The sequence below is a fragment of the Capsicum annuum genome, chromosome 12, assembly GCF_002878395.1.
Source record: "Capsicum annuum cultivar UCD-10X-F1 chromosome 12, UCD10Xv1.1, whole genome shotgun sequence".
Lineage (NCBI taxonomy): Eukaryota > Viridiplantae > Streptophyta > Magnoliopsida > Solanales > Solanaceae > Capsicum > Capsicum annuum.
Genome location: NC_061122.1, coordinates 130,358,836 through 130,369,999, shown reverse-complemented (window position 1 = coordinate 130,369,999; position 11,164 = coordinate 130,358,836). Strand labels below are relative to the sequence as shown.

General features: G+C 32.8%; 1 pseudogene; it reads right to left on the bottom strand.

Annotated features, from left to right (window-relative positions):
* Positions 1 to 8,906: 8,906 nt before the first annotated feature.
* On the bottom strand, positions 8,907 to 10,505 carry LOC107849204 (annotated as a pseudogene).
* Between the last annotated feature and the right edge of the window lie 659 nt (positions 10,506 to 11,164).

Here is an 11,164-nt window from a genome sequence, read left to right as displayed (position 1 = left end):
CGTGGTACATCTTTATCAAACTAGGATGAATCATGTACCTCGACTCATGAGCCTCAGCCAAGATTCTTTCTTGCTGTCTACCAATATCGAGAACGCATAATCTACCTTGGTACCTCAAGATACCATCACCACCAATCTCAAAAGCCATGACTTTCTGGTGACCCACATCATTCGTAATATGCATCAAGATAGAATCCAAAACCTATTTCTTCTTCACCTCAGCACCAAGAGATGACTTTACCATATCTTGAACGATCATACTTCCATTATCAGAGTCCAAAAAATAAACTCCAAGATTATCCAAATTGTGAATGTCCTTCACCAAACCTCATTTTTCTTCCTCCACATGCGACAATCTACCCATAGATAACCTGCTAAGAGTATCAGCAATCACGTTAGCTTTACCTGGGTGATAATGAAGACTCATGTCATAATCCTTGAGTAACTCAAGCCATATCATTTGCCTGAGGCTGAGTTCCTTCTGGGTGAACACATACTACAAGCTCTTATTGTCTGAATATATGTCGACATGAACTCTATACAAGTAATGGCGCCAAAATTTCAAAGCACAACCCATAACCAACAATTCCAAATCATGAGTTAGATAGTTTTTTTCATACACCTTAAGCTTCCTAGAAGCTTACACACAACCCTATCATACTGCATCAAAACACACCCTAGTCCCATATGGGACGCATCATAATAGACAATGAAACCATCAGTACCCTTGGGTAGGGTCAAAATCAGAGCTGAAGTCAACTTATCCATCAACTTCTCAAAGCTACCCTCACAAGGATCGGACCATAGGAACTTTACCTTCTTTTGAGTCAACTTAGTCAATGGGATAACAATCGAAGAAAAACTCTCCACAAACCTCCTATAATACCCGGCTAAACCCAAAAAGCTCTAAATATCAATTGGAGTCGTGGGTCTAGGGTACTTTTTAACTGTCTCAACTTTCTATGGATCTACCATGATCCCCTCATTTGAAACAACATGATCCAAAAAAGCAACAACATTCAACCAGAACTTACACTTCGAGAACTTAGCATACAAATGTTGATTCTTACTATAGAGAGGTGATAGACATGTTCCTTCTCACACTTGGAGTATACTAAAATGTCATTAATAAACACAATGACGAATCAGACCAAAAACTAACAAAATACCCAATTCATAAGATCCATAAATTCTGTTGGGGCATTAGTAAATCCAAAAGACATGACTAAGAAATCATAGTGGCCATATCGGGTATGGAAAAAAGTCTTAGGGATATCCACCTCCTTAATCTTCAACTGACGATACCCCGACCAAAGATCAATCTTAGAAACGTACTTAGAACCCTGAAGCTGGTCAAATAGGTTACCAACCCTAGGAAGAGGAAACTTATTCTTCATCGTCACCTTATTCACTATCGATAGTCTATACATATCCGAAAGGAACCATCCTTTTTACGCATGAATAGCTCAGTATCATCCCAAGGAGAAATACTAGGATAAATAAAACCCTTATTAAGAAGATCTTTTAACTGCTCATTAAGTTCTTTCAACTTAGTCAGAGGCATTCTATAAGGAGAGATAGAGATAGGACGGGTATCCAGATCAATCCTAAAGTTTATCTCCTTATCGGAAGGGATACCAAAAAGATCATTAAGAAATACTTTGGGGAACTCGTTGACCACAGGGACAGATTGTAAAGAGGGGCTCTCAAAATTTGAATCCTTAACCTAAATTAGATAATATAGATACCCCTTGGAAATCAATTTCTGGGATCTAAGATATGAAATAAACCTCCCATTAGGTACTAAGGAACTACCTTCCCACTCCATCATTGGTTCATTCGAAAATTGGAGACTGGCCCTTTAGGTCATACAATCAAGAGATACATAGAATGAATGGAGCTAGTCCATTCCCAAATTAATATCAAAGTTTAACATATCCAGCTCTATCAAACCCATCAATATCTCCCTACCACAGACAGATACCACACAACCCCTATAGAATTTTTTAGCCATAATAAAGTTACCCACTGGAGTAGACTCGAAAAAGGAATTAGGAATACAGTCAGGTTTGAAACCAAAATGAATAGTCAAATAAGGGCTTACGTAAAAATGAGTAGACCTCGGATCAAGTAAGCAATACACATCACGATAGAAGAGCTATAACATATCAGTGAAAACACTAGGAGATGCCTCAGATTCTTGATGAGTAGTAAGAGCATAAAGATAATTTTGGCCAGTGTTGATACTATAAGTAGCACCCTTTGGCGTAGGAGCTGAAAAAGAAGTAACCGAAACCTTATTAGCTTCAGAAGCAACCTTTGAAGGGCAATTCTACTTTATGTGACCAAGATGACCATACCTAAAGAACCATTTACTCCCTTTATCACACACTACACGATGCACCTGCCCACAAAATCTGCAAAAAGGATATGATGGAGCAGACTGAGCTCCACTGGCCTAAGATTGGGCACCTTGTGCCTTGAAACCACTATTTGTCTGAAAGAGACGATCACCAGATAGCTTTGGATTTAGAGAACTAGTCGTAGAATTAGAACCAAAGTTTCCCCACTTTTTTTAGACCACGATCTACCATCTCTACCACTATTTTGTTGGACTTTACCCTGCTCAGAATACCTGAATTTCTTACTCTATCTTTTCCCTATTTTATCTTGCTTCATTTTCTTATTATTCAGCATTGCGACCTTGCACTCTAATACCAAGTCTCGAGTTATGCCCAAAGCAAACTTCCTTATCTTAGCCTTCATGGTAGAAATTAGCTTAGGAGTATAACGAGACAACTGATAAAATTTCAGGGCGTACTTTTCATACTCATCTTGCCCTATTTCAAATTCACAAACTCCTCAGCTTTTGCCTTCCTCAACTCTTGAGGAAAGAAGTAATCTAGAAAAGTACCAGCAAAGTCATCCTATATAGTTGGCTCTATACCATCTTCTCTTAGCTATTCCCACTCCTTATACAACTGATATTCCACATCTTTCAACTGATATATGGAAAACTTCATACCCTTCGAGTTAGAAACATGCATTACCCTGAATATCTTTCAACTGATATGCGGCGAACTCCACACCCTTTAAGTCAAAAATATGCATTACCCTGAATATCTTCATCATCTCATCAACAAACTCTTGAGGATCCTTCTCAACCTTAGATCCAGTAAAGGTCAGGGGATTCAGCCTCATGAACAGGCCTACCCTAGAGGCATCAAAAGATGGAGCGATAGAACCAATATAATTAGGCTGCCGAGACTGAGAAGCTACTAACTGAGCCAGCAGATGAATAAACTGATGAAACTCGACATTGGAAATATCTCCTTGGGGTGGTGGGATATAAGCATCATCGGCTCGTGAAACCCAAAGAGAGCTGGTAGGGACCAGTGGAACTCCAAGAGGAGTAGTACAATAAGGAGTCTATCAATACCCATATTGCACTATTGTGTTTCGAGTTCAAAAAAAATACCAAAACCACAAGTGGATCCCACATATAAAAAATGAGTTTTCAAGACCAACCCAATAGTAACACATGAATAAGGAATCATAATCATCAAGAAATGGGTGAAAAATAAGCATACTTTGGGATAAAATCAAGACCTAAGATAAATTGGAGTTTTTGGTCAAAACTAGGAAATTTAAGCATGAATTTAAGGGATTCTTACCTTAAATTTGAAGATAATTGCAAAATAAGATGACAATTAATCTTCCAAGTCACCCACTATTATCAATTTGTGATTAGCACACCATATTAGTGTTTTAAGCTCTGAAGGGAGGAAATAAATGACCAATTCTCGGCTAAAATGGCTATCTAAAGAACCATCCTAGGCCCTCAGTCCTCACGATCACGACACACAGATCACGTTTATGACAGTCACGATCGTGTTAAGGCCTCCACAATAGTGGTCTTGGCTGCACCAGATTACAGTTAAAACTTGGACTTTGATTCCAAGTTTTGGCTAATGGCTTGGGATACATCCGGAGTCTAATTTTTGCAAACAAAATATGTAACCATACTAAATTCGGCATTTCAGACGCGTTGGAGAACTCAAATTTTCAATTCAGGGTCGTTTTAACCAAATGTGGATCCCACACCTAAATATTCAAATTTTTAACTATTCTATCGATAGGTCAAAATGAGTTCGAGTACATTGGGACCCAAACCAAAGGTCTACCTAGTCTAAAATTGATATTCTAGATCTGCTGGTGCAGTAGGAATTTGCATCTGATGTTATTTTACTAAAGTTTTCACTTTTAACCTCTGAGCTCTAAGATAAGAAATAAATCTCCCCCTAGAAGCTAAAGAACCACACTCCCATTCTATAACCGGCTCACCAGTGAACCTAAAGATAACCCTATGGGTCCAAAAATCCAAGGATGCATAACAAGAGTGCAACCAAGGTGGCTATTTGGAACCAGCGAAGACTTCTAAATAGAGAATTGGTTCTAAAATCAAACAAACTACCCGGTAATAGAACCGTCAATCCTAGCAAGTCATAAATAACTTAGGGCAGCTATGGAGAAGCTCATGGAAAATGGCCGAAAGGGCAATTATAGTTATAGAATATATATATATATATATAAACTATAAAATCTCATAACAATAGAACACCAAACTCATAACCTTCAATTCCTAACTTTGTTTATATTATTTGATTCTTAAAAAGGAAATTATGATAGTTAAAAAATAACAGAGAAAATATATTCAACTGAGAATGAAGATAATCTAAAAAATTAAAAAGAAGATAATCTAGAAAAATTTTCTACATTGTATGGAACAAACAAATCAATGACACTGAAATAAAAAAATTAAGAAAGGAAAACATTTACTCGATTTCAAATTATTAGCATTCATGCACACCAATATTTACTTCCCTCTGTAAAGCTTCATCAAGATCCTAGATCTTCAGTGCACACCAACATTTGTATCCCTATGTAAAGCTTCATCAAGTTCCTCTTTATCATCAGGTGTAATGTCTTTAGCATACAATTGAGTCAAGTAATTACGGTTCCTAAATAGTAGAAAAGTCAGCACTAAAAAGGTAAAATAACTAAAAATATAGGGAAAAAAAGACTTCCATTGGTAATGATGATGCAATAACTTGTAAAATAGGTGTAACAAAAATTTCATACCTTGTATGCTTCTAAAGAAAAAATCTCCAGATAGATTGAGTTGGATGAGCAGTAAGGACTAAATCCACTGTCTGATTCTTTAGAGCATAACTCGATGAAGAACATTATGAAATTAACATGATTTTTATAGAAGTTGAAAAAATTCAGAAAAAAAAAATTTCCCCATCAAACCTATTTTAATTTGAAAAGGTTATTTTGCCAATATGTTTGGACAGTGAAAAAGGTATTTTTGGATTTTATTTTTTAAGGACCAAGCCTATTTTAGTTGGAAGAGATTTTTATTATAGTCAATATTTAATATTATAAAAATAATAAGAAAAAAAAGTAAAAAGATGGTTTTTTTCTAAAAAGGAGACTTTAAACAACATTTTTACGGTCTTTCACACTTTTAATATAGCTAATTTAGGATACGTGCATTGTACGTGTATCAAACATTAATTAAAAATAAATATATATAAGAAAATAAATTACTGTGTGAATGTTATTTTATTAATTACAAGAAAAATAAAAACATAACATAAAATTTTGAAGATTAAAAAACTAGTAAATTAGGAGGAACATGATAAATCACTGTCACACTAATAATTAAGGAGCTAAATTAGACGTATGTCAGCTCAGTTTGCTTACAAAAATATATTACTCGTTTTAAATTTATATTATTTAGTCTTTTTGTATAAGTTGAGAGTGGTCAAAATTTTACAATCAAAGTGTACTCTGAATAGTATTTAATCATTGTTGAAAAGATATAACATAAAATTTTAAAAATAAAAAAGTATATTTAATTAAAGAGGAACATGACTAATTACTGTCAGAGTAATAATTAAGGAGCTAAATTAGATGTAGCTCATATATATTCGCTGTAAAATTTATACTATATAGTTCTTTCTTATAAGTTGAGATGGTTTGATTAATGACAACCAGAGTCACAAATTCTACTGATTTTTTCTCTTTTAAGTGTTTTTGTTTCATATCTAAAATAAATTTGAAAATAAGTTTAAGACAACGGTAGTACTTTCAATGAATCAAAATTGCCTATGATATGACAATACGATAGTTTTAATGATGTTCACGTGATCTACGCCTATTTAGTTAGTTCAAATATTGATATACATGTAGAATACGACTGAACTCACCATGTCGCTAGGGGCGAAACAACACACCGAACAAAGATTTTCTTAAAGACGATACTAAAGAGAAATTATGAAAAGACTAGTAATATATTAAATTGATCGTTTACTTTTAATTGAATTTTTATGCGTAATATGGAATGAAAATAACTTTTTTGGTGTTTCCTAATCAATTACAATTTCAAAAGTTTATGGTAAATGTTACTCGATAGAAAATACTGTATTTTTAAACCACTAAGATAGACTATAACAAATATATATTATAATAAAAATACAAATTATATTTACACCAAAAAAAGAACAAAATATATAATTAATAAATTAGAAAATTTAAAGCAAATAATCTAGGAGACAAAAGTCTTAGAAGAACGTACTATATCAATTAGGAAACTTCTAGTTGTCTTCGAGCTTATTTGGATAGGCTGAAAAAAGTGGCTTTTAAAAAGTTCTTTAAAAGTGTTTTTGAAAGTGCTGAAACTTATTTTAAAAATAAGTAGTTACATGTTTGGATAAAAGTGCTAAAACTGACAAAAAAGATGTTGATGTGTTTGGTAAACAAGTGTTGTTAAGCACTTTTTCTGGTCAAAATATCTTAAATACCCTTAAAGCTGTGAACAGTATGTAGAGTTGTTTATTATTAATTTTTATTTCTAAAATGATTTAAATTAGAATTAATATATATTTTTTAAATTTGGTTTCAATATATATATATATATATATATATATATATAGAGAGAGAGAGAGAGAGAGAGAGAGACAATATTTTCATGAATGACTATTAAATTTGTGCGCTAAAATAAATCTGTTTTCTTGGTTAAAAGAGTTTAAATCATCAAACAAAATATATATGTTAATAATCATTATAATTACATTAATAGATAAATAGTTGGTCACAAATAATACTATTTGTTTGCTAAAATGACTCTTAATTGAAAAATATATTACTCGTTGATTGACTATGACGATATCACTATTAAAATATTGTTGAATACGAATGTTGTGTCATCAAATATACATGAATCGTTCATTAATTGTTCATAAAGTTGTATATCTTCAGTGAGTGTTCTCCATGTATCTTGGTTGGTGAGTTGTTTTTTCTTAGATAAATTCATATGTTGTACTATAATAATTATTCAAATTTAAAAAAATATATTAAATAATAAGAATAATACATAAAAATCATATTTCATAAATTAGAAGTTTCATACGAAAGAGGTATTAATATGACTAGAGTTAAGTTCGTCATAAATACAAAAAGTCAAAATGTTTAATTAATACAAAAAAGAGTATGCTGTAGTGAAAGAGAAGTGTGTTTTAGGGTTACAAGAGGGTGATTTTGGAATAATAATTATAAGGGACACAAATATCTTTTACTTGGTCAACTTTGAATGGATTATAAGCTAAAAAAGGTAGGAAATGGATAACTTCTAGCTTTTGGCTTTTAAAGGGTCAAAATTGACTTTTTTAAGCAACTTTTAAATTTGTCAAGCACTCCTAAAAGTAAAAAGTGGCTTTTAAGCATTTTGACCAACTTATAATCTTATCCAAACACTCAGTGAGCTTCATCTAAACGAATCTTTGATGGAGTTGCAGAACACGGTTCTTCACCGTGGAACCACATCTTTAATAAGGCAGATCCATAGCCATGGTGATCGCTCAAGGTAACGTGCTCTTTGGTTGAGTTCCTCTTTAATTAACATTGTTATTTCCACGACGAAGAACTATGTTCCGCAATTTGATGTGTGTTTATCCATAGCAATGGAGTTGAAGCTCAAACGACCTAGGTTCTTGTTCCCAATAAAGTAGTTAACTTTGAAATGTACTAATTTCAATTTGTGGGTGAGTGAGTAAGATGTGTTAAACTGATAGTAGCCTTATTTTATTCGAAGTTGGGATAATCGTCGTGTGCACTTTTAGAATTTTATTTTTCTATCTTCATTTTACGGATCTACTTATTTTGAAATGATGTGAAATTTATTTTTATTAGAAAATTAAAACAATAACCAGATTTAGAAGTCGGTAGCTTTGAAATCTCTTAATTTCACTTTGGCGTTTAGTGACTAATGTGTATTTAAGCTGATAGCATCCTTATTTTTGCCCCAATTGAGATAATCTTTGCATCCATTTTTAGGATTTTGATTTTTTATCTATTTACTTTTAGACATGAATTCTCCATCATAGTAACCATCTCAGGGGTTTCATTTTTAGTTCACTAAGTACCTTATGTGTGATGATTTTATCTGATATTTATGTTATTCTGTGATTTGTGAGATATCGTTATATTAATTTATCAGTTTGAAATAATTGGAGTATCTATTTTTTTATTTTTTAAAAAACAATAATCGAGTTCAGAAGTCAGTTCTGTCAGGTTAGGAAGAATCTACTTGACATTTAACTTTACTTTTTTTTTCAATTTGTCTCACTTATATAGTCAATAGAAAGTTATCATTTTGATTGTCTGTTTTATTATTTTAGGAGGGATTTTTATCCATTTGCCTCTCAATTAGATGATTAAACTTTTATTTATTTTTGCCACCTAATAGTGATTAGTTTAGCTTGTGAGATCTCTAGCGAAGAAGTAGTAAGCAGTTTTGTTTGTTTTGGTTTGCCTGATTGTACACTTGTGAATTTACGTTGCTAATTATTTAGTTGCTCTTTCATTGTCACTGAGTTTGTGATTTCAGCAGATTGCTCAAACTCAATTTAAACGGTGATATTGAGGGAGACCTAGCAACAATATCAACAAGTGAAAGTGGCACAGTAGGAGGTGGTGGTGGCTTGAATAAAATGAGTTGGGCTTTTTCTCCAGCGATCTAACCCCTACTAAAAAAACTTGGAACTTATAGTGTTACTAGTTTTATTTTTTATTTAAAGTTTCAGGGTTTCACCCTCTTTCAAACTGTAGTCAACTGATGAAGATTTTTGGTATTGTCGCTTCATCCTTTCTAGATTTTTCTTCTTATTCAAGTATTTATGATGGTCTTGAAGAGCAACTTGGAAGTCATAAGGTTTGGGTATTTATCTAAATCCAATACCAATTAAAGCATGTCTAAAGCATCCTTCAATGTTCTCTTCAATCTGAAGAACAAAGTATCTGCTGCTATCAGTTATAGGCTCCCCATCTTTGAGAAACACCCGAGCATACAAGTCACTTGTTTTCTCATCTTTCAGTTTGATGATGCACTCTTTACCATTGTTTATAACTTTTAATGTACCCTCCTACATGCTCATATACTAACATTTCATTTATCGACCATATATGAAGATGCACTTTTCTTCGGAGGGATCATGTAAACATAACAGTTTGGGACTTGAAAGAGCGGAACTTCAATGAGTTTCTCAATTTCTTGAATTAAATTCCTTTCTATCTCCATCATCTAATTTTTTTGTCAAAAGTAACATGAAGTGCAACTCTAACACCTTTATGAGGGTGGATGTTGTTATTGAGGAAGTAAATGAAGTGCCTAAATAGAAGCTTATATATAAGAAATATGTGGTAAATGGATATATGAGGTATGAGTGACATATGAGATAATAGTTTATTGCGTGTCTATCACACTACTCTCTGTTGTATCTTTTTTTTCCTTTTTCAGTTGTATCGATTGTGTAACTTTGGTAATTGCAAGTAATGCACGGTATAAGAATATTTTTCCGATTTTCTCTAGGTCCATTGACAAAAATAATCCTCATTTCTCAGACCGACCCTATCCAATATAGTCTTGGATGCTTGATCTTGTTCAAGATTTAGGTTTGTTTGTGTATTCAAATAGCTCATAATAAATATTAGAAATCTTAAATAATAGTAAATCTATTAACATCCGTCTACTTGAACATATAGACTTTTCTACTTTACGTATAAACTTTTCTAACGAACCACTAACATATAAAATAAGAGATATAGAAGTTCCTTCTAATTGAATATATATTAAAATCCGTCGGAGAACTGAAAATCGAATGAAGAAACGGAGACAAAGCTGAGACCAAAAGAAATCACAACAAAACGGAGCAACATGCTGAACACGAATATGAAATTATAAGATTTTTTATAGAATTAGACACCCTTGCTTATAACCTTTAATGCACCCTACCGCATGCTCATATATTAATATTTCATTCATTAGCCCTGTATGAAGTTGCACTTTCCTTCGGAGGGATCACATAACATTCAGGGACTTGAAAGAGAGGAACTTCAACGAGTTCCTCAATTTCATGGATTAAATTCTTTTCTATCTCCATCATATAATCTGTTTTCAAAAGGTATCAAGTAGTGTGATCTTGAAACCCTTTTTAGGGTGGATGTTGTTATCGAGTAAGTAAATAAAGTGCCTAAATAGGAACTTATATATAAGAAATATGTGGTAAATGCACAGTGACATATGAGGTAATAGTTTCTTGTGTGTTTATCACACTACTCTGTTGTGCCTTTGTTTCCTTTTTTAGTTGTGTCAATTGTGTAACTTTTGTATTTGCAAATGATACACGATATAGGATTTTTTTTGGTTTCTCCAGATCCATTGACAAAAATAATCTTTATTGGTCAGATTTGACCCTATCCAATATAGTCTTGGACGCCTGCTCTAGTTGAATATTTAGCTTTGTTTGTGTATTTAAATCATCTGAAGGCATTGCGATATCCAACTCATAATAAATGTTACAAATCTAAAAAATAATAAATCTATGAACATCCATTTACTTGAACATATAGACTTTTCTACTTTACGTATAAGCTTTTCTAACGAACCACTGACATACAAAAGAATAGATGTAGATGTTCCTTCTAATTAAACATTTATTAATATCCATCGGATATCTAAAAACCAATTGAAGAAGTAGAGACAAAGCTGAAACCAAAACAAATCAGGAAAAAGTCATCATTTCCACCCTACACTATACCT